The 22,987-nt window shown below is 49.2% G+C and overlaps 1 protein-coding gene and 1 non-coding gene across 2 annotated transcripts in view; both read right to left on the reverse strand.

Moving 5' to 3' along the window:
• The window catches only part of GALNT18 (polypeptide N-acetylgalactosaminyltransferase 18), a 310,766-nt gene that overhangs the window by 262,462 nt on the left and 25,317 nt on the right, over positions 1-22,987 (reverse strand). The window lies entirely within an intron of this gene.
• On the reverse strand, positions 10,340-10,486 carry LOC141572549 (small nucleolar RNA SNORA57). Its single transcript, XR_012497874.1, has one exon. It is a non-coding gene; the product is annotated as a small nucleolar RNA SNORA57 (small nucleolar RNA).

A 22,987-nucleotide genomic window follows, 5' to 3' on the forward strand; every position in this document is an offset into this window, starting at 1 on the left:
ACCCATTCATTCATTCAGTAGACAATGACCGAGCACGTTAGGACTTCATGTTAGGTACCGAGGAGATGCAGATCAATAAGACACGGGCCTTGTCCTCAAGGCCTCCACCAACTAGTGAGACCAACAGAACACGCATCCGTGCACTAGTGTGATAAGTGCTCTGATAGTGGAAAACCCAGTGGCCGCAGGAGCTCAGACAACCAGATGGTGGGTAGGGGTCTTGAGAACGGGAAGTGAGAAAGGTATGGGAGGCTTCCAAAAGGTGGTACTTGCTCTAAATCTTTAAACACAAAGTAAGGAGAGGAGTCCCAGACAAAGGCAGCTGCAGGAACAAAGACAGATGGGGCATGAATACTTCATGTCACTACATCAAGCGGTTCCACAGAGCCAGCGTTTATAGAGAAGTGAGGGGAGATGAGGATGGAGGGAGCAGGTCACGGCGTCTTAGGACATCAGGCTAAGGGACATCTGCCCCACATACTTTCTCACTCCATGACATGCCCGCTTTACTGTGACTGAGAAGAGCAAGAGGCTGAGCCAAATCACTTAGTCACAACTCAAACTTCTGTTCAGACTTGGCGTATTTGATGTCTGCTCACATTCCAACGGAGGGCCTCTTGTCATTGCGTATAAAGAACGTTCATACATTAGGGATCATTCACATATTTTTTAAAAATTAAAAACGTATGCAAAGTATGAGCCCTGACTGGCTCATGGATTACACAACATGCTAATAACCGGTTAGCATATTTTTTCTTAAAGGGTCAGAGAGTAAAATATTTCAGGCTTTGGGAGCCATACAGTTTCTGACACAACTACTCAGTTCTGCAGCTGTAGCACAGAAACAGCCATAAACCATACATACATGACTGAGCACAGCTGTGTTCCCAGAAAACTTTTTTATGAAAACATGCAGCGGGTAGGATTTGGCCCCTGTAGGCGACCCCTGCTATAAAGAACATCCCTGGGCCCAGCAGGGAAATATGAAGAAGGATTGTACATAATAGCAGTGTATCAATGCTGATGTTCCTGAGTGTGGTAAGCATGTTGTGGTGCTGCAGGAGAAGGTCGTTGTTCTTAGGAGACACATGCTGACGTATTTCGAGGTATAAAGGCTGTAACGCATTCTTAAGTAGTTCAGAAAGATAAGTATCTGTAGAAAGAGAGAGATGGCAAATGTGAGATATGACAAGATGGTAAAAATGGTAAAACCGGGTGAAGGGTATATGGATGTCCCTTGTACTAATCTTGCATCTTCTATATTAGTTTGAAAGCTTGGAGGGAAAACGTGAGTCGCTTCTGAGGAACAAAAGGTCTTCCTGAATGGCTGCTCTGAACTCCCATCCTTCCCGGCTCTCCCACCTGACCTAGCACTAGCTTGTCTTTCTAAGTGGGTGCAGCTTCACTTCGGATCATGTGCCTCGCCTTTTTGATTAGTTCTGCAAAACCAGAGAACGGTCATTTCAATGCAAAAATGAGAGCAGGTTCTTGGCTCCTTCTCAGGCCCCTTTTTGTTTGAATTCTTGTTTTTCTCACCCAACAGCCTGGAGACCGGTTTCCTGTTGACACTGGCCTCAGAAGCTGTGGAACAACAAGCAGCCCTGAGAGCCATGAGAGCTCCCCATCCTGGGGTTTCCTGCAGAAGACGGACTCGGGCGCAGCTGCTGAGGAAAGGAGGTCTCTAGCACTCTATGTGTGATGCAAGGCCACCTGGAACCCACAGGTGCTTGGTGTGACACTTTCTGCTGAGCCAGGAGCCACTGACACCGTTAAAAAGGTTGGCAGCAGCACTTTCCCAAGTAACCCACATCTGAATTGCCAACGATCCCACTGCAGAATGATTTCCTAATTGTTGACTTATTAGGAATCAATACCATGAAAAATACTATCACCTCCATTAAAGTAGGCATTGATTTTCACTGGGAAGGTACAGTTGTTTGGAGGCCCAGTATCTCAAGCTGCTTCAGTTTTGATTTTTCATCTGTCATACAAACACCATAAAGTACAGAATGTACAATTCCTGGAAGCGGGGAGGGGAGAGAAGTATGAATGACCATTCCAGGCCTCCCACCTTCCAACTCCCTGCGAAACATGGCCTTACAGCAATGTCAGTCAGGGGTGCTCCCTGAGCCTCCCTGGGCACCAAACCTGGCCAGCTCCACCAGGGAACGTGCATCACACACACATCTACAAGCCAGCTCAGGTCCATACGCTCTTCTGGGAGGAGAAATAAAACAGAAGTCCCTCGTAAGAGATGCATGGTATTACTTGGGCACCAGAGCTCTCATAGACTTGGCATAGATTTTCTCAGCTCTTTCGAAAGCTAGGACCCAGAGATCTTAAAGGGCCTTTCTATCTCCAAAGACAATGTCCTATGGATATAAGCGCCCTGTACATCTTCCACCAATCCCCCCCCCAAACACCCTTTGTGGTAGATATCATTCATTTGCCATTACTCACAATCCTCACCCTTGTCTGGAAGAGAATTATGCAACTTCCCTCCCCTTGCCTTGTGACTTACAAGGACCCTGCCCCGCTGTCAGGCTGTGCCACGTGACTTGTTTTGGTCAATGGAATGTGAGCAGACATTAAGGGTGCCAAATCTGAGCAGAAGTTTTAAACGTGACTGTACCATTTGGCTTAGCCTTTTGCTCTTCACAGCTACAATAAAATGGGCATGTTGAGGAATGAGAAAAATATATGGAGCAGAACCCCAGCCAATGCATAGGCAACATGCGACACAAGGAAGAAATAAACCTTTGTTTTGTAAGGCACTGAGATTTGGGGGCTGTTTGTTATGCAGCCAAACTTAGCAACAACTCATTACTCACCCTCCAATAAAGGAGTAGCAAGTAAGCTTCTGGGAATCTACCAGCTCTCTGCACCCATATACTACGGCTCTTACCCACCAACTAACAAAGCCCAGGCCTGGTCCCACCTTCTCGGTGACTCATTTTCCATCCATTTACATTGAAGACTCCTTAAGGAGTGAATCTTCCCAGCCGTGTCTTAGTTCATGACTCATTCCTGCCAATGACTCTAGTTGGGAGAAAGAAAAGAAGGCCTAATGCTTCAACAGCACTACTGGGGATCTCAGAGTGACTATTTCCACCACCCCTTTCCTCTCCTGGAGGCGCTGCACACCAAGGGCTGATGGCTACTTGCTGAGTAAGACATGGAGCTTGCTATACAGGAGACGGCATTGAGGTGCTGGGCTCCAGGTCAGGCCAAGTCCTGGGCCGTTTTACCCCCTTAAAGCACGAGCCTCCTAGGACCTGGGTGACTTGGGCATGTTGCTCTGTCTGAACCGATCAGTGGTTTTCAAACCCAGCCCCGGGCTCCTCAGAGAGGTCTCAGCAGATACCTCGCTGAGGTGAAAAGCAGCCTGTGGCCAGTGGACCCTCAGGTCCTGCTTCAGCCACATCCGTTCTGCTCTTATCTGCTGATTTATTAGGTTTCCAGGTAAGATTTATTTGGACCAGGAATTCTATGACAAATGCATTTCAAAACCATTGACCAGGTGATCTCCGAGCGCCTTTCCAGCTCTGATGCTCTGGGAGCCTGCCAAGCCCCCACCTTTTTGTGCATTCCGTGGTCATCGTCTTCCTGGTCACTGTAGTAAAGGGTTTACTAACACCCAAAGGGCAGCCAGTGACAACTCACTGACAAGCAAGAATAGACTGAGGTAGGTTCAGAACAACTCAACCAAGAGCTATAACAGCTGCCTCTAGTGCTGCAAGGTGACTGGAATGAGAAGGCTAAAGAAAACCACCAGTTTGGAGACACTGCTATGGGAATAGCCCCATGCTTAGCTTTCCCCTGGAGGATTACCTTCTGCTTAGAGTACCTGGGAAGACCACCACCTGCCCCAAGCCCAACATCCCATCTGGAAAAGGGTCTTTCTGAGTGAGAGTCATACTTTTAGATCACATTATATGGCCAACGTGCCCTGGAAACTATCTCAGGGAGTGGAACTTTGTTGGGGAATTTGTTGATTGGAATTCTGATGCTCATCCACTGCCACCCCCACCCCACCCCCATCCCTCCCTTTTTGTAGCTCCCACATTCTCTCAGAATTCTTTTGGGAAACTCTGGTCTCAGGGAGCTTATAGGCCATGGGTCTGGATGGACAGCCTCCTGGTTTCCCAGAGCCCCTGTGGGTTGACCCATGTTCTGAGCCCAGGGGAATAGGGTAGAGTCTTGACAGTAAGGCCTTCATGACACCAAGGGCCACCTCCTATCTGTCCAGGCACATTTTGCTACCTGAAATGAGTGAAAATACTCAATGGGACGAGACCCATTCTTCCATGGATCAGCGCCGACCATGAGACAAGGAGTGGTCTGGACACCAGCGCAGAACCAGGGGTGACCATGACCCACATTCCAGTTGCTGGTAAGTAGGCAAGCAGGGCAGAGACAAGAAGTGGGGACCAGAAAACAGGGCATGAGGTTGCTGGAGCAGCCAGCGGAGATTAACTGCACCAGACAGAAGCTGGTCCATGGAGACAGGAAATTATCAGGAAAGAGAGAAACTCTGGTTCAAGGAGATTTATGTACGAGGGATATGAGCAGAGCAGGCTACTCAGGAAGCAAGGGCCTGCGTGATGGGAAACGCAGCTTGGACTTTTCTTGGCTGGGAAAACACACAGAAAGGGCTTAGACTCCACTGTGAGCAGAGGACATGTAAAGTAGCTCCGCTGGGCTGAGAGTCCAAGTAAGGGGGAGCCCTGGACTGTGACTAGAAGAGATCACCCCATCTCATGGGTCAGTTTTTGCCCCAAAGAGCTTAGCACTGGGCTGAGCACACAGTATGAGATTTAACGTGTCAGAGTGTTAGACTGAGTCCACCATGAACCACTCCAGCAGCTTCCCTGCTGCTTTCTTGCCCCCACCCCCTCTATTCTCCACATGCAGTGAGAGCAGCCTTTTAACACTGCTGATCTGTAGGTCTCCTCCCTTCTTACATGCCCCGGCTGGCCTTTCACTGCCCACATCTACTTGCCTCTCCTTGCAGTTCAGCCCACCTTTACCCACAATTCTAGCCTCAGCTGGTCTCCTTCCCCTCGCACCCTACGTTTCTTGAACATACCAAGCTCTTTTCCTCCTTGCGGACTTCCATTGTGCAGATGGGAAAACTGAGGCTTAAAACAAATGTAGCTGCTTGCCCAAGAGCACAAGGCTAGTGAGTGTCAGAGTCGGGATTTGAATCCAGGCAGACTGATCTGTGGCCCATGTGTGTAGCCACCACCAATATGGCAACTTTAGAACACAAAAAGGAAAGGTTCCAAGGACATGTCTTTGGAGAATCAACCCCTGGTTCTGTGTGGCAGAGCAGGAACCTATGAGTCTGCACTGCCTTTCCTCAGCGTGCTAGGAAACAGGGTTATTTGGTGATAAATATAGATCTTTAAAATCAGTGCCACCCCCTGAGCTTGTGCCCCTGTGTTTCCAGAAGCCCCGCCAAGGCTCCAGTCCTCTCAATGACGAGGTCAGATCAAGGTCAGAGGAAGTACCAGGTGAACTCCAGGTTCCTCTGGTGACAGGTGCCTCTCCCTGGGCCGTGAGAATGGGCTGTGGAGGGTGGGGTGCTGCACAAGTTTTGGATCAACCCAGTCCCCAGGGGCCCTTTGCAATGGGTTATGTTGGCTTTGGCAACCACTTGTCAATTAACTGTGTGCAGGCCAAACATAATATCATGACAAAGAATAGTTCAATTCAGTTCAAACAGACTTACTCTACAGAGCCCATAATACGTAATGAGGTTATTCAATCTAGAAAGAAATCCAATGACCTGGAAAAAAAACTGCTGTGTTAAAGCGACCATTTTCTTTACCTGCGTGTCCACAAGCTCCTACTTAACCTGTGGGCGGTAGTGTCTGCCTGGGCTGCAGGCTGTGAAGGTGTCTGTTCATGCCGGGGTCCCTGCCCTGCCCCTCTGCCCTGGGATGCCACAGCGAGCTGTGTGCCCAGAGATGGAGCCCACTGACAGGGCCAAGGTATGAGATCTGAGCCTGAGGGATGGGACAGGAGGAACCCTGAACATTAAACACGGCTGGCCTGTACCCTTCCACGGGAGGACAAGGAACACAGACGTGTGACCCTGTCAGCGGGGCAGCAGCAGGCACCCATTTCTGCTAATGGGAAAGAAGGAAAACACAATGACAGGAACAACCCCAACTGGGGCACAGGCTGCCATTTTGAATTGCCTAGTCCGGAAGCCCAAAATATTGAGAAGAATTCTTAAAACAACAGCCCCTTACGCTTGTACATTTGACAAAAAGGAGAGGATGCTACCATTTATTGAGCACCAACTCTACACAAAACCCTTTCTAGTTGTCATTTTTTAAAACCCTCGCAGTGGCCCCATGAAGCAGGGCTTTTTCTTAGCCCATTGTACAGGTGAGAAACCTGGGTCTCAGAGACACTAACTGAGCTGTCCCAGGGCCAGCAAGCAGATGGGCCTAGCTCCACACATAGCCCGGCCCAGCACCTCCACAGAGGACTTCCTGACCAGGCTGAGAAGACGAGGTGAAAAGGGGTGTCAGCCTTATGCTAAGGCAGGTGTGCCCACCTCGAAGGGTCAGGCCAAGATGAAAAGCCACCATTCATAGAGCATCACTTAGTACCGGAAACTTGCTCAGAGATGATATTATTCAAGATTCACCACCACCATGCCAGCCTGCGTTTTGTTACCCCAATTTACAGAGGCAGAACCTGAAGCTCCGAGAAGGGGAAGGGAAAGAGGGAGGTGGGAGTGCTATTCGACCCTGCACGTCCCCAGCAACCTCAGCCTGCCTGGGAAGACAGCTTGGCTGGGTCAGCAAAAGCTGATGGAGAACCAGGAGCTGCCGTGAACAAATCTTTCGACTCCTAGGGGAAAGGCTTAGATGTTGCGAGGACAAGTTTTCTCTACACCAAGTGTTCTGTGTGACTGAAAGGGAGGTCCTGTGTCCTACTTTTCATCCTAGTCATTGCCTCAGTAAATCCATTAGGAAGACACCCCTGCATGCGCACAGCGCACAGAGACGCCGTGAAGGTGGCCTCCCCCTCACGAAGCATCCAGGCTGGCGGGCTGACCCCACTGTCCGAGGTGCTGTTGTGGGGCTTTCTACACACCCTTTCATTTGGTGCTCATGATGACCTTAAGGGTTGGCGCATTCTTTCAAGATTCTCATCTTAGAAAAGAGAGCTCAGGAGATCGGGCTGGCTCCCCGCGTCTCCAGCTAGTTCCAGGTGCAGTTGGGATTCAAACCTAGGCCCCTGAGCCTGAGCTCTCCAAGTGATACCAGACGGTCTTTCAACAGCAGAGGAGAATCTAAGCAAATCAATTATTGGGGTGTGGCTTCCTGTCCCTCACGGGAGAGGAAGATCACTGATCACAGAACACGCTCCACAGCGAGTGACTGACAGGGAGGCCGCCTTTCCCAATGGCTGCCTGTGGTATCAGCTTGGGAAACGGCCTCCCCATAGGACAACGGCCACCCAAGTCAGACAAAACAACTGGGCCCCCATTTTACAGGAGGGGCCAGAGGAAGCAAATGGTTTCTGAAGGCTGCAAAGGACCCCCGGGCCCTGCCAGGACCAGAAAGCTGATCACATCTGCTTCCTCAGACTGGGGAAGCAGAGAGAGTTGGAAGACTCAGGACATGGTGGGTGAGCCTTCCCTGCGGCTTGGCATTAAAGACCTGATTGGGACAGATAGTCCTGAACTTTTGTATAATCCTGCTTTATCTTAAAAATATCAAAACAGAAGATCCTCCTTCAGTTCCTGACCATACCCAAACGGGCTAATCCCGCATGATGTCACATCCTCCAGAAGCCATCAGTCCCGGCTTTTGACTTGGCCTTTCACCCACTTGAAGGAACCCACAGCATCATGGCCACCAGGATGTCACATGAGGTTTACTTAGGGTCAAAGTCTATCTCATGTCATAAAAAGTCTGCCCACCAGCACTGAGCACTTTCCAAGATGGCTCAAAGGAAGCCGAAGGCACTCTGGGTGCAGGCAGGGGCCGATGTCAAAGGGAACTTCCTTCTGCGGGATGACCAGACAAGCCATAAAAACAGATGGAGCCAATTCAGATCCCTCCCAGCAAGGGAGCCACGTTAGGAAAGCAAGGACAAGCAGAAGCATTAGGATAAATTACTCTGAGAGTTTATAAAGGCTTGCTGCTCACCACTCCCGGGAGGCTGAGGAATTGTTTGCTCCAGCCTGGCAGACCAGAAGCATGCAAATTAATAGCCATGATTTATCGGGAGGTGTTTTTCACCGGCATTCTTGAACCAGGTTTCTTTAAGTATTTGGGTTCATCTATCTAGCATGTGCCCAGTCTAGTTACTGCTACTATTATGTAAAATGCATCATAAATCCAACATTTAAAAGAGGTTTATTTAAGCTGGCCTGGTATCCAGGGTCCAAGCTTGTTACCATGCAGGCAATTAATTCCTGGCAGGGCATCGGAGGGTGGAAGCTAATCCACGGCGTCTGCGAGCCACTGGATGGTCACGCAGTTTCTGGGAGGCCCTCAAGTCACCTTTCCCTACTCCAGAGCCACTCGCCGTCCCTGGACCAGCCTCTGCTTTTAGGTTGCCACGCCTGCGCTCAAGCTGTCCTTCTTCCTGGCACGCCCCTCCTACCCCACACCTCTGCCTGCCAAAATTCTAAACCACGTGCAAGGCCCAGGTCAAGGGTCTGCTCCACCAACGCTTTTCCTGCTCGTCCAAGGCAAGACTCTCCCTCTTGCCTCTCCCACCCGAACAGGCGGAGGCAAAGAGACTGCAGGTGAGTTGGCAGACCCTGGGCCCAGTCTCTTCTCCTTCCTGAAACCTCAGTTTCCTCATTTGAGAAGATGACCTCAAAGTTACTTTGGGGGCAAAAATTGAATGTAGTTCTCATGCCTTGAAATTCCTGCCCGGTTACCTTCTATTGGAGGCCATGAATTCCTGGAGGATGAGACCGGCTCCCTCCATCCTCACATCCTCCCAGCACCCAGCACAGTGTGTCTGGCAAACAACAGATGCTATGAATGATACAAAGGAGGAGGGATGAGGGGCAGGAAGACAAGGAAAGAAGAGGGAGAAAGGAAAGTGAGCCACTTAGCTAAGTAAGGGACTCTGTTTGTAAGTCACCAACCATTCTAGAACAAAAACATTACCATTGTGGTCACTCCTCTGAGGAGGAAATGTGACACTGGCCTGAAATGTTGAAAGTTACATCTACATTTATTGAGAACGCACAATATGCCCGACCGGCTGTGTAGCCTGAGCTCAGTGTCCTCGCCTGTAAAATGCAGACGATGAAACTGACCGCACAGCTGGTGGGGATTAAATGAAATGACGGCTGGGCTGCACTCAGCAAGCGCCTGGCTCGTGCCAAGCACACGGCAGCGTTAGCCGTTATTCTGCTTGTTACCATCACCTTTCCATTCCACATCCACCGGGTCCTGAGGAAGACCACTGCGAACCACTGAACCACGCGTCGCCCCCGGCCACAGAATGGAGCTTCGCCCCAACGCGGGGCAGCCCTGCTCATCCAGCCCTACTCCTGGGCAGGCGCCCTCTGACCCTTCGCTGCCCACTCTCTGGAAACTGCCTGGCATATGAGGAGTTAAGACCACCGAATGCCAGAAAAAGATGCCATTCACATGCCCCAACAGTTCAAAGACCCTGCCCCTTCCAGCTTCTGTTTCATTAGAGGCAGTGTCACTGGTAAGGGGTATGTGCACACTCTCTCCCCTCCGACCCAAGTGGTCTAAGTGAAGCCCACAGAATCCTGGGCTCCACACCCAGAAGCCAGACATGCTGAATGATTTGGAGATGGAAAGTTTATCTTAGTAGAAAGGGGATGTAGATGAGTTCTCCACTAGCCCCCGAGGGAGCGAGTGTCTTTGTCAGGAAGATCCTTGGCTGGGGAAGTACATAAATAAGTGAAAAAACAGGGCTTAGGTGCTGGGGGGGTAGCCGAGGCTTCCAGGAAGCAGGAAACTGCCGCATACAATGAAGGGAAAGACTGGCCATTTGGGAGAAGGAACAGCAAGGCCTGGACTTCAGGATGTAACCATCCCCACAGCCTTTCCAATATCCCCTAAAGTGAAGGTGCTATGCCCGCCTCAGGTGAGACTGCTGAGGTAAGGTTTTTCTTGCCAGCGTTGACTTGGGGCAAAGCAGAGACCACAGGTGCACAGGCCACAGCCAGACATGGAGGAGACTCCAAGATGGGCCCTGGAACGTGCCAAATCCTGTGCAAGCTAAGGACACCCCTGGGCCATGGAATCAGGGACCACGAGGGGGTGAGCCCAGGCTACCCTACCAGCCTTTGGTATTTTGTTTTTCCTCTTCCTCGTGTCCTGGCCCACGGGGATTGCACTAGCGGATTGGAAGCAGCCAACACCGAAGACATGACGCCAAGGGTGACGGGGCCCTTTCCCTGCCTCCGTACATTACGGGGATTGAGACTGCACACCTGATCCCCACCACGAAGAGGAGGGTCAGCCTTTGGTTTTTATGAGGGTTCTGGGCAGACGCTTCCACAGGTCACTGGCTAAGAAAACGGATCCATAGGAGGGGCAACGAAAAGGCATAAAAAGGAAAGATACTCAAACTCAGTAAGTCAAATGATCTCCTCACTCTCTGCTTGTAACTGCTCCCCAAAACATCCTTTTCAAGTGACAGAACACTAGCCCAATATTCAGCTTTCCTGGCGGAAGAAAGAACTTTAATTAAAAATTAAACTGCAGCTTGAGTGCACCTGGTAATGTGTGCAATGGCCTTGAGCCAATTGAGGAGAGGTTTCCCTTTTATCCCTTCTTTCACCAGGATGGATTTATTGCTTGGCTTTTAAAGAAAGAGGAAAAGGCAACAGGGCATCTCAGGAAGAGACCCCACCTCCTGGAGTCAGGAGGTGAGGGGGAGTAAGGGCTGCGTGCTGCAGGCAGGCCTGGGCCTCCTGTGTGCAGGACAGATGGGGGCTGTCCTCTCCTTGCCGCCACTGCTTTCCTCCAGGACTCTGGCTACATAAGCAGTGAAGTGGAGAAGACAGGAAAGTGCAATCCCAACCAACCTCCCCCTACCAGCCAGTTCCTAAGATTAGCCTTCTGATGCTTTGTGCTTTCTTGGAAACTGAAAGGACTATGTCAACAGCAAAGAACTTGAGGCTTGGACCAACTGGCTCCCTGGAGATCCAAAAGGGATGGGGTGTCCTCCCTCTGCCCGGGGCGTCAGGAAGGAAGGAGGTGAGGGCAGCATCACGGGACATCTGGGGGAGGGACGGGCCCCTTCCAGAGCTATACCCAGCCATGAGCGCAGCTTGAGTTTCCTGGCCAGCGGCATCTCAGCAGATATGCAGTGGCCGGGACCTGGCTGTAGTCAGACACAATCTCAGTGGGGGGAAACGTGAGTCTGGGCCTATGTTTGGCCAAGTGGAAATGATGACAGAGGAAGCGTCCTGCTCCGCCGCCATGGCATGGGACCACCCTGGTCTGCCCACAGCTGGCTCCAGCGAGTGCTGAGTTGAGGCGCAGTTGCTTCCACCTCTCTAGGCTCCGCCAGGGCTTAGAGGTGACAGGAAGCAGGCCACATGGCCGAGCTACGTGGCTTGCCCACTCCAGTGATTTCCAAACTTGTTGTAGTCATGAGATACGTGCCCAATAAACTATGTGACTCTCAATATATAATACAGACAGAGCAGAGCAGCTCAGGACAAAGCGAGGGTTGCATTGGGGTCTCTGTCCCTACCCCGTACCCATCAGGCCACAGCCCTTGATTCACTTCCAAGGTCCCCCATGGCCTCATAGGGCATAATCAGAAACCAGGGACATGAGATGAGGGCTTTGGAACTGACTCCCAGAGCTCCAATGTGGGAGGGGCAATAAAAAAGCAGGGGTGATTAAGATTAATTGATAATGTGTCTCTTTCTAAATAAACTATTAAGCCCACTCCTGTGTGCTGTGAAGCCATGCCAATAGGTGATTTTAGAAATCAATGTGCTAAGCCCTACAATGCTCAAGAACAAATTCCCACATTTAACCCTGCTCCAGTGAGGAGAGCATCCTGGGAGCACAGCAGGAAGAAGATTGTCAAGATGCAGCTTTAACACCCTGGGTCTGTATCCAGCCCCTAGCTGAGGTGTGACTCAGTAATTTCACCTGTGAAATGGCTTCATAGGACCTGAGAATTCAACAAAAGATGCCCCCCACACCCTCAGTATGGTGGGTTTCCTACAGTGATGAAAGGGAGGCCGCAGTGGAGGGAGTTTAGAAGATGGAAAGTTTGTGTCACTCAGCTTTGGGCAAGAAAATAAAGGGGAGAGTAAGTGGATTAGAGAGACAGTAAGACACAGGATAGGTAGGTAGGTAGGTAGATAGATAGATAGATAGATAGATAGATAGATAGATAGATAGATAGATAGATAGATAGATACGGAGATGTCTCTGAAACAGAGGCATTCAACAATCAGTAACTCTGGCTTTACTACTAACTCCCCATGTAACCTACGTTCAGCATGTCACATTGTGTTTGGATCCAGGTTTTCCAGTCTGTTCCCAAGATGCAGGGAAAGACCTTTGTGACAGCACCGTGGCAGGCTCAGGTCAAATCTCATCAGTTACTGACGCTGAAGGCTGAGGAAGCTGCCATCCTGCTCTTCTTCCTCCACTCTGAGGCCTAACTCTGGGATCTTCTTCCTAAAAGCTCTCATAAAACAATCCCCCCTGGACTCTTAACCCCTAAATAGTCCAGGCTTTCTCATGCCTCTGGGCCTTTGCCGAGGCTGTTGCCTCAACTTAGAAGCCCTCCCTTCCCCATTCTGCTACTAAACTCTGACACATGTTTCAAGTTCAAGTACCTACAGTTCTATGGCCAGACAGTTCCGCCACTGGAGGAGGTTACAGGTTAATGAGACCTCCACACGAAAGTAACATGCAAAATATTTAATATGGACCAAGAAGGGCACTACCCAAGCAGAACACCCAACAGGTACTAGTCAGGACGGCCCAGACGGCCACACCAGCACCTTCCAGAGACCAGTGACCCTGCTCCCACTCAGCGTCACCCGTATCAGGGCCATCTCTCCCCCTGACCGAATGTGGACCAAACTCCCTCCTGGGCTCAGCAAGGATAAGGGCAGGGGGTGAGTGACTCTCTACCTGCTGATAAGCATCTCCACTGCCTGTTACAGCTACAGGATCAGGGGTCATTTCCATCCTCCTCTGGACAGTACAACCACACTGAAAAGGCCACATTGGGGCTTCCGTGACCTTTACCTTCCTCCAGCACAAGGGGATCCTAGCGAAAACCACCAAAGATTGTATCCCCCTTCATGGTGCCATCCTGAAGCAGCCCCTTGGAGAGAGAGTGTGGGGACAGAGCCAGGAGAGTAGTTTCCAGGCTCTCGGCCTCACATGGAAAGGTGCTGGCTTGGGTAGTAAATGGCCATCAACTGTGATTGGATGGCCATCAGCTGTGGCTAGTTGGCCGTCAGCTGTAACCAGTGAGCCATTGGCCACTAATATAACTGCTGTGGCTACGCTAGCAGAAAATGGGGGCTGGCAAGAAGATGGTGGCTGAGCTAATAAGTGCGGATTGCAGTTAAGACAGCGGGTTGCGGACAGTGTGGCTCCTGCTTCCTGTATCTCCAACCCAGCCGCCAGCGAGAATATAGTGGTATGACTCCCCTATCTATGGCTCCATGGATGTTCCTTTTTGGCCTCACCATATCCTGCGTTCTTATGCAGGGAGCAGGACTAGAGATCCCGCATGCCACCCTGCATGAAAGAGAGAGAGAGAGAGAGAGAGAGAGAGAGAGAGAGAGAGAGAGAGAGAGAGATTGACGAAGACAATTTATGTGCTGCATGAGTTTAGTCTATTTGCTGGTGTCCCAAGGGAAGCAGGCTTGCTGAGTTCCAGCTGCAGCAGCTAGAAGGGCCTTATCTTTCCTAAGGTCAAAGCCACAGGACAGAAGTGCTTGAAGCCTGAGGGGCAGACAAAGCTGGAGGGCTGGGAGTCAAGTAGCACAGCCCACACTGGTGCTGGGTAAGTATAAGCACAGGTCCAGGGGGCAAGTACAGGGCAGAGGGGGAGGCCAGGGCAAGAAGCAGGACCCAGGAAGGCCTGGCTTTCTGGCTGTTTGCTCCTCCTGTCAGAGAAGCGCTGAGTCCCACTGGCTCTAATATGACATTCATTTTTCATCTGGGAACAAAGGGGTTCTAAACAGAGCCAGGTGTCAGTCGTGTGCCATTCCTGCCTTCTGGGGATATTCTGCTTCCCTTGCCCACCTGTAACAGTTACTAACTTCCCTGCTACTTGGGTCTGAACACTGATCCAGGCAGAAACAGGCACAGCTGTCCTCGTCACCCACCCAGCTGTCCTCGTCACCCACCCAGCTGTCCTCTCCCACATGCACACAGCAACCCAGCCTCAAGCCCAGGTCACCTAAAGCAGTCACACAGAGCAGGGCTGCCGAAGGTGCAGCCCCTTGTTAATTCAACAGGGGCCGCTACTGACTGGGTGCTTTACAACTGCCGGATCCAGCTGCCTCTCCTGCCTAGGCTGGCAGAGGACTCGGGAAGCCCCCAGACATCTGCCTAAAAAGAAGGCGTGTGGCCGTGTCATGCTCAGCAGGACAGAAGCATCCAGGCTGACTGGAGACCTGTGCTTATTCCCAGACGGGCTGCTACCCTCAGCCCCACATGTCAGGAGCCGGTCTGCCTTGGGACCGACTTGACTGTCCTACAGGTGAGCAGCCATTCATTCCACATGTATTTCTGAAAGCCTCCCAGCTGTCAGACATCCTGGTAGATGAGCTGCTGAGAAGAACAGGCCGCCCAAGTCCCTGAGCCCTTGACAGTTACAAGTCTACTGAAAGAGAAAGACAACAAATGAACAGATACATCAAGTCATCTCGGGTGCTCACACGTGTACAAAGGAAAACAAAGCAGAGACAGTGGTACAGAGGAGGAAAGTTGTCAGAAAAAGCCTCTCTGAGGTGAGATCTGGGCAAAGGGCTGAATGACATGACAAGGAGCCGTGCAAAGAAGTGGGCATCCCGGGTAGAGGCCCTGAGGCAGCAGGCACACAGCTGGCATGCCTAAGGAAGTGCACAGGCGGACGGGGCTCGAGCAGAATGGGCAGCTAGAGAGAGTGCGGGAGGGGGGGGGCAGGGCCGCAGAGCAAAGGGCCACTGTGGGGGGTGTCACTGCTCCCAGTTCTTTGCTACCCTCCTGTAAGAGGATTAAACATGCCTATCTATTGCTCTGCGACTTGCAGTGCTATTTGGTGGCAACTACTCATCCAGCCCCACAGCGAGTGGCTATGGCACCTACACGGGCCAGTGCAATATAAGCAGAAGTGACGTACGCCACTTCAAGGTGACGCTTTAAGAGACAGTACCATGTTTGCCCGAAAATAAGACCTAGCTAGACCGTAAGCTCTAATGTGCCTTTTGGAGCAAAATTAATATAAAACTCGGTCTTATTTTACTATAATATAAGACCAGGTACAACATAACATAATATAATACCAGGTCTTACATTAATTTTTGCTCCAAAAGACGCAGTAGAGCTGACGGCCCGGCTACATCTTATTTTCGGGGAAGCACGGTATGATTGGCCATTGCTGCTCCCTTAGCCTGGGTCCCGGAATGCAGAAATCATTGAAGCAGGGCTGACATTCAGTGTGAACAAGAAATACACCTTTGGGGTAGAAAGCCTTTGAGGTATCACTCAGCACAACCTAGCAGAAAACTCACTACCACACCCTTCGAGGTCCCATTAAAGAAGGTGAGATTTATTCTTCATATAATGAACAACCATTCCAGAGCTTTGAGAAGAGTGTGCTTTCACAAGACCAGATCTGATTATGTTTTTAGTAGACCACCCTGACTGCTACGTGGAGAACAGACACCCCTGTCAGCTGCGCCCCCACCACCTTCTCCACACTCATCCCGGCCACACACCTCTGAAGATGCAGCCACCATGGGCCTGGGCAGGAAGGTCTGGGATATCCTTGAGCCATCTTGTCCCCCATGTTACTTTATATCCCAACCTGAAAGGCACTGACTGGCCTCTCTGTAAGCCCTGCCCACACACCCCTCAGAAAGGGTGTTCACAGGCTCTTCTGCAGAAGCCATGAGGGCCAGCAAAATCATGGTGCTTTCTAGCTCTTTGCCGAGAAGTTGCATTCAATGTGTCATTCTATGAGGGGATTTTTCCAAAGCATCACAGATCTAGGCTTGAGAGAGGGGTCTCCTGCTCGGTTCTAGTCCGGGAAGATACAGCCAAATCTGCCTCTGTTCTTTCATTCTTTGCAGGACCATCTATTGGGTTCTTTCTCCTGGCACCTGGTCCTCCTGCAGGCTCATTCTCTGTATGCACATATCATATCCCCCAACAGATGATGACCATTCGATGCCTCTGTGTCCTCCAGAGCGTCTCACACAATGCCTAGCACATAGTAGGTATTCAATTAGTATGTATTGAATGAATGAGTAAACGCAAACTATCAGAATCCATAGGCCAAAATAAAATTCAGAGGGTAAAAAGATTGCTAGCTCTGTTTCTGGCTGAAAAGCACATGAAAGCTAGGTTTAATCAATAAATGAAAAAGGTTGTAGCTACTAAATTCTTCTCCACGTGGCACCAGCAAAGGACACATTTACATCTCATTCCCCAAAGGTAGGACATCAAAAGACCAGAGGTCCTATGAGATGTCACTCGTTCAAAGGCAGACCTTCAGAAGGTCACACACCAAGACATTTCCAAATCCCTGACCATATATGGAAAATGCTGAAATCTCCTTTAGTAAAGCAAAAGCCAACCTGGCAACGTACATGCTCTCAGCCAGTGGTGGGTGAATCCTTACAATGTGCGGGCATTAGCTGGACCTGGGGGGAGAGATGAAGCTGCCCAAGGCATTGTCCTGTCTCCAAGGGGCATATTGGTCTCAACACCAATATAAGACCCCAATAAGTGAATTTTGGTCTTGGGCAAGTTAACAGTTCTCCACAAAATGAAAGCACAAGGTCACACTCAATGAAATAGAGATGAACCAAATTATTGGGGGGGGTGCGGGGGGTGGGGGGGCTGGCTAGAAATACTTTAAGCTTTGAAGAGTCTGACCAGGAAGAGAGGAAAAAAGAGGTCACACAGAGAGAGCAAAAAGAGGAAATAGGAGAAGTGGCCCTTGAATTCCAGGAACTTGGTTCCAAAAGGCAGGACAAGTGGCCAGAGGCAATAAAATTAAAGCAAACTGTCCTGCCAAGAGTTAGGGACAGGAAAGGAAGCTCAGGGACAGACACGGTGCTCTGCCAGGAAAGACCCAGAAGTTATATCCAGGAAAGGGGAAAAATAAAAACAAACTCACAAACACAAGGGCACAGCTTGTGTTTTACAGTCTTAAAAAAGTAAGTCAAAGTCAACAGGAAGCTTGGAGACACCGGATTACTGATGGATGGAAAGCTGATGGCAGATGCCATGAGACAGAGCGGGTGCCTGTCCTCAAGACATTTGGCGGGGCCTACTGCCCTCTGCACTCAGGGCAGGCAGAGTGCAGAGAAACACGTCTGATCATATAAGGACTGAAAGGAAAGCCTAGAGTAAAACACCCAGACGGTCGTTTGCTCCTTGAGATTCCTGGGGACGGTGGAGTCCAAACAAGCGAAACCAAAGAGCCATAGTGTAAATTCTCCCTATTATTCAGTAATAGCAATAAGCACATACACACATAAAGCACGCCTGCTGTAGATTCAAGCATGATGGTTGTCTTGAGGAAAAAGTGTATGAGTGTTTGAGTTTCAAACTGAACTGGCCACTTTTTTCATGGAACACTGTTTTTACTTGAAAGACCAACTGACAGACCATAATTATTCAAAGTTGGGAATTCTCATAAACGAAAGACGTGAACTTGTCAATCCAAGGGAAATTACTGATAGCAATTTTATCCCCATGATAAAATTTAAGCTCTTTAGCAAAAATTAGAATTTTGGAAAACTTGCACCCACCACGAGGAGCTTGACTGCTTCTCAATATACTTAAAGACTTCTGATGAGATCAAAGGGCATATTAACGAAAGTAATTTTTGATGAAATGATAAACATATGATATGATAAACTGTATGATAAACATTCAGTATGCTGTATGCTGTATGACACACATAACAACATTTAGATCTCATAAACTTATCTTTTCCAAATGCACAGTGCAGTGTTACAAAATCATGCTTGGGTAAAAGATACAAGCTTAAAAGTACAAGACAGATCAGTAGATTTCAATGTAACAGAATGCAAAGAGCTTATTGACATAGTTTCAGATTCCACATCATAGGTTCAGATTCCACATGGCAACTACTGGTAGCCTCTGAAAACCTACCACGTGTCCCGGTTTGGGCGTATATCAAAGAAGAATATCTACAATTATCTGAAAATTGTATGAAAATACTCCTCCTTTTCCATCTACATATCCATGTGAAGAAGAATGTTCTTTATACACTTCAACCAAAATAACACATTGTAGCAGAACGAATGCAGAAGCAGATACGCGTATCTAGCTTTCTTCTATCAAGCCAGATAGTAAAGTGAGTCGTGAAAACACAAAACAAAGCCACTCTTCTCGGTAACGTTTTGTTTTGGAAACTATAATTCGTTTGCATTAGAAACATGTTACTTATGTTGACATATAATTGGGTTTATTATCGTCATTGGTAAATAAATTAATAAATAATTATTTTAAAATGTTTTCTCAGTTTAAATACCTGATACGGTAAATACTGATAGATGTAACCTACATGAACAAAAGTTTTCTGGGGTCCTCAATAATTTTTAAGCGCATAAAAGAGTCCTGTAATGAAAGCAGTTGAGAATGGCAGGTTTGAACTATTGTTAGAAGATAGGAGATTCTGCTTGTTCCGGGCCCAGCCTCCATAAGACAGGCTCGGCCTCCTACAGGCCCCGATGAGGAGATCTGCCCTACTGACAAGCAGAAGCCACCCGCGACCTTTTTTGCTTGGGCTGCACATAGTGAGGGTAAGGTTGACCATATGTTTCAGGGTTGATATTTAGCTGATACAATATGTACTGGTATCACCATGTCATTTCTTAAAATACTGAAATAATTTCTTACCATTCAGTAGAAAGCTCCTATCCTAAGCCACTTGACAGATGCCCCCCACACCACAACCCTGGTACTCCTGCCCCCCCCCCCAGTATTCCATCCTCCCCCAAGAACCAGCAACTAAACAGCTACCATCTATCACAGTAGCGGGGCACCCTGCTCTAGCACTGTAGCTGGGATCTGTTCTGATGGGACACTGCCAAACGCCCTATCAGTCGTTCATATTTTTGAATGCCAACCTCCCTTAGCTCACTTCCTCAAGGATGAGAAAATCTGGAGGCAACTTGAGACTTGCAGGGGACAGCATTCCAGAAGGGTGAACACGGTCTGGCAACACCATGATGCCCCAGTCACTACGTCATAGAGACTGACACTGTCCGCAAAGCAGGCTTTCCTCTGAAGAATGAGTTACACACCAAATCACGGAGAGCTGCCAGAGGTGGCTGGGGGACCCAGCTTCTCCGTGAGAAGGGAATGAGCAGTAACCATACCTACGCCTGGGCCTAGGAAGGGACAGGTCAAGCCGGGGAAATACTCTAAAGTGGGAAAAGCTGAGATTGATGCGGAAAATCTAATGTCCTCACAAATTCTGTTTCAGAAGTTATATCCTAGTGAAGCTAAGTCAGTCATTAGCATCAAAGCCAAGCTGCAACAAGGTAAAGAAACAGGCAGTTTTTCCTCCTTGACTTTCCCTGACAGTTACTCAAAATGAGAGAGGAGGGAAAAGTCCATGGCTGGTAAAGGCAAGGTGACCCTCTCTAGCCCCCTACACTCCCATTTCAAAGACTTCTCATGATCCCAAAGGTTAATATGAACCCAAAATGCAGAACTCAATCTGGGTGAAAGAGGAGGGAAGAGGAAAGGAAGACAGCCTTGCCTCTAACTCACTAAGAGTGGTATGTGTCTCTAACCCCTAATTGATTATAGGATCGGCATTTCACAATCTACATTTTATTGTCACTTCCACACCTTTATACATACAGGTCCTCATGCCCAGAGGCTCCTAACTCTTTCCCCAACCTACTGTACTTGAAATCCAACCCGTCTTTCAGTAATCAGTTCAGATACCTCTTTCTCCGTGAACACTTCCGCAAACCTACTCACACATCGGCTCAGCTGGACGTGAGGCCACCCACTGTTGATCTTCCACCACACATTCTTGTTTGTCCCCTTCTTATGGCACCTATCACCTCCCACCTGGGGGCTGAAATACCTCTGTCCATATTGACCTATGTACTTATAGGCAGGGACTACATCTCCCCATTTGTATACTTCTGAGCACCTGGCATAAAATCTGGCTATCTGGTGACTAAATCAATGGATGCATGATGGGTAGATGGAAGGAAGGAAGGAAGGAAGGAAGGAAGGAAGGAAGGAAAGAAGAAAGGAAAGAAGGAAGGAAGGAAGGAACAATGGTATAATGTGATGCCTTGATTCCTGCCAGGTGAGTTAACTCTTACCTCTCCCTACTGGTTGTGAGTTCTCTCCCTGGATCAGACAGATGCTTGGCTCAGCAATATCCTCTTTTCCTTATTATTTAGCATCCTGACCAACCCTGTCCTCTTCCCCTAAATCTGGTAAGAGGATATTCACCTGGGTCAGCTCTGAGCTCTGGGGAAATTTAATTCTGTTTTCTTTATCCAAAGAGGGGTACTGAGAACATGCTGTGCACTCAGAGAGCAGATTCCACTCTTGATCTCAAACCCCAGCTCCAGGACTTACTGAGCATGACTGTGATTTCTACTTTGCCACCCTCCCTTTTGACAAGAATAGCTGTTATTTGTTTCTAACTCCCAGACACCTGGGACGAGGAAAAGTCCAAGTGCGCACCTAATTACCATCCAACACACAGTGCCTATGAGAACTTTTTAGCTACACAGCCCGTTTCCACCCAGGCCTGAGAAAGCAGGATTGGTGAGAGCAGGGAGCACAGCGCCAGCAGTCAAAGCTGGCACAGTACGCCAAGCCTTTATCTCAGAGAGGACTGCATGCATGGAGTCACCTTCCCAACTGACAGGAGAAAATGAAGTGACGCCGAAGCCCTGAATAAAGGGGTGAAGTGTTGGGGGCTTGCTCTTTAGGGCCCCAGAGGAGTAGAGGGAGACAGGGCCTGCAGACCCTCTGCAACCTGAGTCTCCTGGCATGGACCAGTGCAATGGTGTGTGAAGCAGTGGTTAAATCCAGCATTTTTTCCAGGGAGAAGCTCATTGATGAAACCAATAGATCCTTCTTGCTCCTCTAAATAAGCAAGACTGGAGCTCCGAAAAAGAGCAAGCAATGCCCTTTGTCAAAGACAACACATACTTACATTCCAAGAGCATCTTCACATTTAGCCACCTTCCTAAAAACAGCCCCTAAACACGCCCCCAAAGGAAAACACTATACCATGGCTCCCCTTTGGTGTGCAACAAGCATGGGAAACTTAGCTCCACAGTCATAGGAGCGTCAACCAGGAGCGGCATTCAGCAGTTTTGTTTTGTTTGTTTTTTAAAGCCTTAAACAGCTGATTTGTACAAGACTCACAGCCTTGCTGAATGCTAATGACGGCCTGAGCTCAGCTGGGGAGAGTGACACAGTTTGTCCATCGTCCATCACTCCCAGAATAGCCACTGAGCACCATGTAAACCAGGAGCTTCAAAGGCTGGGTCCTGAGTCGGCTGCTCACAAAAATTCCCAACAACCTGCTTTCAGATCCACGGCCCAAACATCCAGGGCAGGGCCCAGGGAGGGCGTCCACACTTCACAGAACTGAAGTAGCCCAGGAAGGCAGAGACCACGGGGTCACGTGGCGCACCCACGGTATCCAGGGCCACAGAATTTGATCCAGCCATTGGAGGAAAACGAGATACACTGGAAAGAATGCAGATCTGGGGTTACACAGACCTGGGTCCTGTTCCTGGCTCTGCTACATGCTGGCTTTGTGACTTAACCTCGGGCGAAACTCAAAGATACAGCAACCAGTAGAGCATGGTGACGGGGCAGACTGCCATGTGTTCCCTAAAACCCATCTCCTTTTTCTCCTGGGTAACCAGTTAGACTCCATTTCCCAGCTTCCCTTGCAGTTAGGAGGCACCACATGACTGAGTTCCTGCTAATAAAATATGGTGGAAATTATGTGCTCCACTTCTAGTCCTGGCCCATGAAAACCTCCCCAGAGGGTTCTCCGTGTTCTTTCTCTTCTTGTGTCTGTCAGCTGCAGGCAGAGAGCCCAGCAGAAGGCTGCAAGGCCCAAGGTATATACCCAAGGTATCCCTGGATAGAAGGAAGACTGCTGGCTCACCAGAAACTTCTACACTAGTTGTTGGGTAAGTTAGAAATACATTTTTACCGGTTAAAGCCACCGAGGTTTGAAAGGTGGTACTGCAGTTAACATTCCTTACTCTAAATAAAATAGGTACCAACCAATCAGAAGGGCCCTGGCTGTTACGCCGCAGCACCAATGCACCCAGTACATTCTAATGGGATATCACCCCCCATCCTCCGCCCCAACTTGATTCTGAAACCTCCATTTCCTCATTGGTGCAACCGGGAGGTGACTGTCTGCTCAATGAGGTCACTATCAGGATTGCTGAGATCACACATGTAAAGCATCTAGAAGGTACTTGTCCCCTGGCTGACTGAATCAGATGGACCTCACACAGTTCTTTCTCATTTGTGCTTCTCAGGTTCCTCATTTGTAAGTGAATATTATTCCAAACGCTCCCCCGTCTACTTTATAGGCGAGTGGTGAAGGAGGCGTTGACAGCCTAAATTTTCTCTTCCTTGCTTACATTTCCAAACACAGTCATTCTGTCTACAAGGAAAGCAGTCCCCAAGTGGGTACCGTTGTCATTTTAAAACAATTTTATGGAAATGCTCCCTTCTGGCTGAATGTGGGGGGCCAAAGG

The sequence above is a fragment of the Rhinolophus sinicus genome, linkage group LG06, assembly GCF_036562045.2.
Source record: "Rhinolophus sinicus isolate RSC01 linkage group LG06, ASM3656204v1, whole genome shotgun sequence".
NCBI lineage: Eukaryota > Metazoa > Chordata > Mammalia > Chiroptera > Rhinolophidae > Rhinolophus > Rhinolophus sinicus.